Consider the following 9,370-nt stretch of genomic DNA (forward strand, 5'->3'; position numbering starts at 1 on the left):
TGCTGTTGTTGTTGGTGAACTGTACACCTGTGCTGACTTTTTCTTATGTCTGATAAGGTAACCTCGCGCTTTGATCTATCCCACGATTTAATCAAAAACGCAAATTTTTGTTTTCTATTTGCTCAGCTCGCGGAAGTTGTTCATTTCCATTGAGGGCAGGAAGAGGTGGACGGGGGGCCATGTGCGTGGGAAATACGAGTTCCCACCTGAATATTGCATGTTGTATCTCTGGTATCTCTGGAGCTGAGGCTGAAGTGTCTGGGTCGCTGCGGTTGGCCGCATAATTCGCTGTGAAAATCATTTTGCGGCTTTACAAAGCTGCGTGTTGCATAAAATTACAATTCAATTTGGGTTAAAAAAAAATGTATAAAAAAGAAAATATGATTATTAATAGAAGAAGTGGCAACAGAGGAAGCCAATTAAAAAGTTATAATGTTAGCTTAACTAATTAAGTAACGCAGTTTAATGTATTTCATGCGCGATCGCGCTTCACCGCACAAAGCGGCTGAGAAATGGGGGCAGGCCAAATTGAGTTGTTGCAACCAACAAAATAAAAAAAAAAAAAAAACAGAAAAAAAATTGTAACATCGAAAATTGCTTTGCCTGCTTTTTTGGTTAGCGAATTACAAATGACCTCTGGTCTCTGACTTTGGCTCTGATGCTGGGAAAACGTCGCCGCAAATTAGTCACGAAGAAAGCGAGATGCGATGGCAAATTGTAATCGAGTTTGTTGCCTAAGTCTTTCGTTTCGTTGCGGCCAATTTATGCAAATGTCGAATGCCGAATTCGGCTGCTCCATTTTATGTAATTGCCACTATTTTTTTGTTGCTGCTTATCAAGCAACGGTAAATCAGTACGTCAGTCAGTCCGTCTGCCAGTCAGTCAGTTAAGCAGTTAGGCAGCCAAGTCTCATAGACATGCCGAGCATGCGTCGTGAGGCGACAGCCATCAATCAAAAAACGCCGCAATCAAACTTCCAGTCAGGCTAAGCACAAAAAAAACAGATACAAATAAAAAAAAAACAAGAAACAGTTAAAATATCAACAGCTGCTGTTTGGCCATTTCTCAAGGCAGCTTGCAACGTAATCGCGTGTCGCCGTTAACTTCGCATCTCATCGTCTGTGTCGCACCTTTTGACCCCCCCTTCAGCCGCCCTGTGTCTTTTGCTTACATCTCGCAATCTGAACATGATTTTTAACGACAAATTTACGCGCTTAATCTCTGGCCCCGGCAATAATCATCGTCGTCAGCAGAAATACAGCAAAATATGCAAATGTGAGCGGTCTACGCTTTTACATGTCTCCATCTCGCATCTCGCATCTCGCATCTCGCATCTTGCATCTCCGTTTCCATCGCATCCACGCGCATCTCATCGCATCATTAGCGCCAACACTTGAAGACCCTAGTCCGACAGTCCGAACAACTCTTTAATGTTTAAGTGCGTTTTTCATTAATTGAAATGGTCAATTTGTTGCCACTGAGATAGACAGACAAAACGACAGAGAGAGAGAGAGAGAGAGAATGAGAGATCGAGTGAGAAAGAGAGCGATACAAGAGTCGTTTTACAGTGTAGTTGATTCTCTCATTGATAGTTAGTTGTCCAGTTGTTGGCTGCCCTACATGGCCAGCACTTGACTGCCTGTCGCCGTTCACTTGGCGCCAGTTGCTCCACCAAGAAAGATTCAAACTCTTTAGATCTGCAGCTCTGCAGCTGCCTCAACACACTCATTCATCACGGCCAGCCAAAGCGTCAACGACGACCGCATAAATATTAATAGAAATGCTTCAAGTTTAACTAAAGTTGCATTACCGAAGATCGAATATAATATACACTCATCAGAAGAAATCTTCCTCTGTTTATTTTTACAAAATATTACACATAATTTATTCAATTTTAAAAATATAACATTGTACTGCTCAACTCTTTAAAACTGTTGAAATACTAAATCACAATATCATTTGCTTTTCGTGAATATAGTATTCAGTTATATTTTACCAAACTCAATCAGAAAACTTTCATTTGCTGCTGAATCTATTTTAAAATCTTTGCAAGGAATCTTTTTAGATATATTTCTGTTGATTAACTTATTTATAAAACCTTCTTTAGAAAAATATGTTTCTTATACTCAACATTTTGTTGCTGATTTATTTTTAAAAATGGTTATACAAATTTATTGGCAATTTTCTAAATTGATTGTTGGTTTTTTTTTTTAATTTTATTGTTCCCAAATTTTTTATAATGTTTTCCGAAAACAAAGCAATAATCTGTTTTTTCACGTTTTAAGCTGTTTACCAAAGTTCAGTTCCCCGCAAGACAAAGAGTACAGTAGATAAAATATTAAAAAAAAAAAAAAAAAAGAGACGAGACGAGACGAGACGAGACGAGAAAAGAAACTAGTCATGGTCTTGACCATGTCATGAACAAGAACTGAACTGAACGGTAAGCGTCGGAAATCGGTTTCAACAATAACAGAGTGTGGCTATCGTATATGGCCAAAAGGTAACAGTAACAACTGCTTATCGTTTATCTAGCGGCCTTTTTAAGCAAATTGCAGTCAAATGCGGCTCTACTCTGCTCTGTTCTGAATCAAAGCCAGTTCTAATTGTCTGCAATGACAATGCAAACAAGAAGAGAAAGATCGAAGAAGAGAGACGGATTGAAGATACGAGTTTTAGGTATGAAGACGCCTCTTAAGCAGGCCTTAACGGTAACCACACGCGCTTCTTTGAGTCAAGTCCAAGCAACGTGCCTCAAACAACAATACTCGTTACGAGGCAACTTCAGTTTCAGACTTTTGAGCCAATTGGCATTTCAATCACGCATCAATCTGGCACGTTTTTATGATGCAGATCACAAGCAACACAACAACAACAATAACAGCAACGGCAATGGCAACAACAGCAAATGTTGAGTATGACGAACTGGACACAGCACGCGGCATCCACATTGTATGAGCTGCAGCTGCAATGCCATTCCCCATTCCCCAATCCTCATTCCCCAATCTCCACACTCCACTCTCCATTCCTACTGTCGATTCCTGATTTCTGATTCCTTTATGAAAATGAAATTTTTATTGGTCGGTTATGTTTTCGTTACATTTCGTGGATTGTTATAAATTTCATTGATAATTGCCATATATTGATGGCATGATTATGTGCATGATTGTCTGATTGCCTGTTGCACAGTTGTTGTTGCAAGTTGTTGTGCTCTACGTGCGTGGCATATGCAGTACAAAAAATATTTTCTTCGTTTTTTTTTTCATTTTTCTGTTTGCTTGCTGCAAATTGTTTTCAACGAAAATTGTTGCACGCTCAACGTTTTCACATACATATACATATATTGGGCAAAGATCTTAAGTATATAGGTCAGTTGCCACAGAGTTGCTTTGATTGTGCAACAACAACAAAAAAGGCATGTGAAAACTTACAATTTTTCATGCCATCAAAAAATGAGAAAGAAATAAAGAGCTTTTTAATAGATTCAATTCTGAAAGGCAATCAATTGGCTTACAAAAAAAAAATAATGATAAAAAAAAATCTTAAATATATTGAGGGCCGGTTTTTCAATGTCTCCTTAAATTTAATAAAATAGATAAATTCAAACTTGACATTGATTTCTATACATTTTAAGTCAAAATATCTGTTGAGTAGTTATCAAACCCCTTAAATTGACATTGAAATGTGGGGATGAAAAAATCTAAGTTTAGTCTGAAGTATATTAAGCAATTTAAAAATAATATATATTTAATTTAAAAATAAGTATTCTCCTGTTTTAAGACAGCTAGCAACTTAAGATAAACCATAAAAACAAGTTGAGAGTCACATAAATCAGTTGCAAATTTAATGAACTTTAAATGCATGAATGACGTTTTCCTCAATACTATAGAAAGGCATTTCTAGGGAAAGAAGAAAAAAGCAAACTAAAACTGGACAAGTTGTAAACCAGCTGGCAAACTAGTTAAATGTCCAGTTATATCCAATTAAAAACTTATCTATGCTTAAATATTTGTATCTATAAAAGTAATTGTTTCAGTTTTATGTATATTGAAGAGTTTATTAAGATTTCGTGACGAATGGCTTTTATATTTATTATTTTCTTGGTTTTGGCCATGATCATTGACCGCATATTTTGGCCAGATCTTTCAAAGCATCTCACTCATAAATTAAGCGAAAAGCAACAACTGTCAGCGATTTGTGTCATTCGAGAAACGACAAGTATTTTATGCCTTTTTAACCAGTTGTGTTAGCCATAGAAAGTCGCTGCCCAAAATGGGCTAATACGGACCGAGTACTCGTACTCGTATGTGTATTCGTATTCGTATTTGCGGCTAAATGTAAAGTTTTAGGCAATAACTAAAACGCTGGCAAAGACAAACAACCGCTCAATATGCAAATGGCCAACAAAATGCATTCAAGTTGGCCAAGCTAAAATCTTGGATGCTGCTGCTGTTGGTCTTACTGGCTTTTAAGCCATGGCTTGCATGTGTGTTCTTATCAGACTGGGCTGCCATGTGCATTCGTTGAGCTATCAAAAATAATTGACAACTAAATGCGCATTGAAAATGTCGTGTGGCGTGAAAAAGTGGCATTTAATGTGCCGGCAGTTGTCGTTGTCGTTTGACAAAATCGTTTGTTTCTGATAAGATACGGCGAGTGTCATTGACTTTGGGCCCACAGTTTCTTTTTACGAGTTTTTAAAGTGCAGCGTGGGTATCTGTGTACACTGTACAGTATTCCCTCTTCTCCTGTTTTGTATTTTGGTTTCGTTTGCTTTTTTTGGTCATGAGAGCGTGCGCCCACGCCAAGTGCTTCAAGTTCGTTGCCAGAGTCTTTTGTTTTTGTTTCATTTTTTTTTGTTTCTTACAATTGCGTCGCATTTCGTTTTGGCCATGATTCATTGACCAGGGTAAGAGTAGACTCTGCTGTTGTTGCTACTGAGCCAGTTGAGCGACTGGCACGACCACCGCAATTACATCCGGTAATTTAATGTAATTTTATATTTCATTCAATCACATGCGATATCTCTCTGATCACAGGCCACGACGCAACTTTCAACTCTAGACTCGTTAGCAATTCAAACTGAATCGAGTACAAGCTAAGCGTATATTTATATAGATGCTCTGGACCACCAACTCTCTGATATCATTTAGTGATTTTTGTCGCCCATTTCAATTTCAATTTCAGTTGATGTCTTTTGTCTCTTTGGGTTAATTTAATCAAGGCGGCATCTTTGATTTCTTCAAAATGATTGATGGCTTAATTTCAGCTGCAAGTTGCCAGCAAATTTGTCAATGCGCTGTGAGTTACTCGAACTATTTTCAAATTCTTCCAAAATTTTATAGGCAATGCATAGGCTTTGTTTAGGCAGATTCTTCAGATTGACGCTGAGTTGTTGAGCCTGTTTTTATGATTAATTGCTTAGCGACGTCCAAACAATACCCAAAATAGTTTCTTTTTTTCTACTTTATTTTGTGTTAGCAAAATGTTTTGTTTTTTTGAGCCTCTCTCAAATATTTCATTAATTAGAATTTTTGTTTGTAAGACCATTAAGCTAGCTGGCCAACAAAATAGCCCAGAGATTAATAAGCGGCAATTAACGAAAATCAAACAGAAAAGGTAATGGAATCTCAAAACCAAGCCACTAATAACAGAAAACTGTTAGAAAGAGGCGTTGCTCAATGGTTTAAAAACGCATTTGTGTTAACCCCCTTCTCTCTTTCTGTTTTCCTTTTGGCTTAATTATGCGTCGTCTTTTGGGCTGAGCTCAGTTTAAAGCCTCAGTTCAGTTTCGCTTTGGACTTATTTGATAAATTAGTCGCGGCAGGCGGTAAAGGTCAGCAAGGGGTCACCTCGCAGGGTCAACAGTGCGTGTGCGTGTTTGAGTCTCTATTTAGTGAGTTTTATGTCAAAGATTTGGCCTTGGAGTTTTGCTTTGACTAAGCATTAATCTGCCTACCTGTCTCTTCCTCTCTCTTCTGTCGTTTTGTCTCAGATATCAGGTAACAGCTTACCCAACAGGAAGCGTCTCTTGGCCATTTCGCTGAATTCCACATTCACTTCATGATTGACATGTTCAAGCTCCTGTCGAAGCATCTGCTTTGTCTGCAATAGAACAGAGACATAAGTATCAATGAAAATCGTTGTAACTAGCATGTTTTTTGCGAGGGTTACTCAAAGATAATAAATTATCTTAAGATTTTTAAATTTAGTTTTTGCTTTTAAAATTTAACGTAAAACTATATTTAACGTAAAACTTATATACATATCATAAGAAACAATCAGAGCTCGAAAACATTTTTAGTAAATTTATTATTATTTAATTATTAAATAATTATATTAAATAAAAAAAAATTATTTTCTTTTCTCAAGATAAACTTGAATTTGCAATATAATTGCATTATCAAGAGTATTTATTTTCATCAAAAAACTAAAAATCTTTCTTTACTTGTCTCAATTTTAATTTGCCAGAGAATAGAGACCTGAGTATCAATGAAAATCTTTGTGTTGCAAAAACAAACATATCTTTAATTTATAATAAAATTGTTGCTGTAGGACATTAATCAATAGAACTGAATCTGTCTTCCTTAGCTACTCTATGGTCACTTAAATTATGCTGACATCAGGTCTGCTTCGACAGCCCAACGAGGTCGGTTGTTGCAAGTCTTCCCTCGGGTTTTTTCTTTGGCCATCTGCCAGGCTAATGCTCTGCTCTACATAATAGACACAGCATTAAAGGCAGGAAACTGAATTGAACTAAAGCAAACAAATAGAGGAAAAGAGGAAAAGAGGAGGCAACAATAAGTTGCAAGTTGAAGTGGGGAATTAAGTGAAGCTTTCTGCCTGTAAGTTATGTGGTCAGCAGGCTGGGCCATAAACCTGGGCCAAGCCAAGAGGCACAGACATGTGAAAGAGATCTCGTAGGGTGGCTTGGTCAATGCATTTGACAATTGGCCTGGTTAGTTGGCCTGTTGGCTTCTTGGCTGGTTTGAGCTGTGGAATGCTGTTTGCAGTTAGCCAGCAGCTGCAACACTTGGAATATAGCTAGCAGTTACTTGGAACTTGCCACATGCCACAATTAAATGCCGAGCATTGCTGCATTTCATCTAGCTGTCAAGTCAGGCCAACTGCGTGGCAACTGCCACAGCAACTTGCTACGTGCAACGTGCAACTTTGGTTAGGTGTCATCACATGTCGCTGAAGGCGCCGCTTAAAGTCATTCAAGAAATTAATATAAAGAGATGCAAAACAGGGGCAAGAATGATAAACTGACAGCCTTATGACAGCATTACGCAAATTGCCCAACCAACTGAGACACGCGGTCCAAGATGCAGAATCCCAAAAGCCAAGTCAACAGACAGCCAGCGATTGGCTTAATAAAATGATATATTAAATGCGATTAAAACGCGGCAAAAGGCGACGAAGACAACAACGACAACGACAACAACGATGAGAACAACGACAACGACAACAACAACGACAACAACCTGCAACTTGGGCTGAGGAACGCGTTGCAATAAATATATTGGAACAGCAGCTACTGGAGTTGGGATACCAGAAACTTGTTGCACGTTGCAAGCTCCAACCTGCAACTCGCGACGCGGCACGCTGATAAAAATGTTCATTAATTTAATGCGTTGAGCATAATTAAATGCGTGTTGGTCTTGGGTGCCCCATAATGACATTAAATATGTTTAAACATGCATAAATAAATACGCCAAGTAGGCAGACGTTGCACTTGCAACTGAAGTTGTGGCAGCTGCAGTTAAAGCCTTTATAAGCGTTACTTGGCCTGATGTTTTAATCAGGCTGCCTGACCCAGACGCTTGTTGCAACAACTAGTTAAATTAATGACGCAACATAAGCGACAGAGAGAGAGCGAGAGAGTGAGAGAGAGAGAGAGAGAGAAAGAGAAAGATTTACGACAGTCGCCGCTTCAATTGAGACTTTTTGTCGACCAGACGATAAATTGTAAAGTTAATCGCTTGTCAAAGTTTTCGCGGGCACATTTATCTCCAACTACAGCTGCAACTCCAACTCCAGCTCCAGTTCCAGAAGCACAGGAGCTGCTGCAAAACAGATTTTAACTGCTGATAAGTAATAGATGCGGATTTATGACCAAAGTGGTAGAGTTAAAACAAGTTCAGTTTTGGGCTTAGACCAAGCGTTTGATTCGGCAATCGAATTGATAGACGACAAGGCCATAAACTATTTGAAAATGCATGTAGTTTATAGTTTATGATCACTTCAAGCTTATTATTTGCCTCAATTGATAATATGCCATAAAGAATAGTTCACATTGAGGTTTTTTATCTGCAGCTTATCTGTTTATTTCAAGCCTAAAACTCTACGAAAACTCCTTTCTAAGCTTACTTAACTTTCAGATTAAATTTAGTATATAGAAAACCTTCACTTACTTTTAGATCACTCCCATAATTATAGAGCTTTTGTATCACACCTCTCACCTATACAGTTACATTTAATAAGCAGCTTTAAAAAACTTTTTCCTGAGCTAATTGCTTGAAATGTTTGAGAATTCTAATGTAAATTGTGAAAACTAATTAGTGTGAATACCATTAGCTTCAAATTATACAGAACTGCCTAGCAACTGATTTTATGTGCAGTTTAGTAGCTCTAAAATAACAAACATGCTCGACCGACAAATAACCTATACATAAATAATTTCTTGGATATTTGTTAAATTCAATAAAATGTTTATTTTCCAAAGGAATATATTCTTTTTAGTTGTGCATACCCATTGATGCACTGTATAAATACATAGGGCATAAAGAATTACAGCTACTGTCATACTATAAAAACGATGACTTATTGGTAACAAAATTGTATGGCACTGAAGTCTATTAACCTGACTCATAGAATAAATAAGCACTTGTTAATATATATAGATATATATATACAGGTATAGTATGCTTGTAGGTGTGATTCGTAAAGGTCTTTGATAAGGCCACTTGTGCAACAAAATTTACTTTCAACTTATCAATATTATGTTTTCGGTCTAGTCAGACGAGTAATTACTGTTGTTGTTGTTGTTGTTTTATGGTTGTTGTTACTGTTATTGTTGACAATTGAATGCAGACAGCAGACAACAATTGTGCATTTCATGAATTGGAATCGCAAGTTGTTGTCGCTTTTTATTGTTGTTGTTGTTGTCCATTGTTTGTTGTATAGAAAATGTCATTCAAGTCGCAGCCAGTTGACAAATTTGTCAACTGATATGGGAAATGTTGTGTGTAGCTTGGTAGCAAATACACACACACCACATACACACCACATACACATATGGTATGTAGATACATTCAAAGTGCCTTTGGCTTATGTGTAAACATGTGTAGATTTATGTGTCGGCTACCAC

This window comes from Drosophila innubila (assembly GCF_004354385.1).
Source record: "Drosophila innubila isolate TH190305 chromosome 2L unlocalized genomic scaffold, UK_Dinn_1.0 4_B_2L, whole genome shotgun sequence".
Taxonomy (NCBI): Eukaryota; Metazoa; Arthropoda; class Insecta; order Diptera; family Drosophilidae; genus Drosophila; species Drosophila innubila.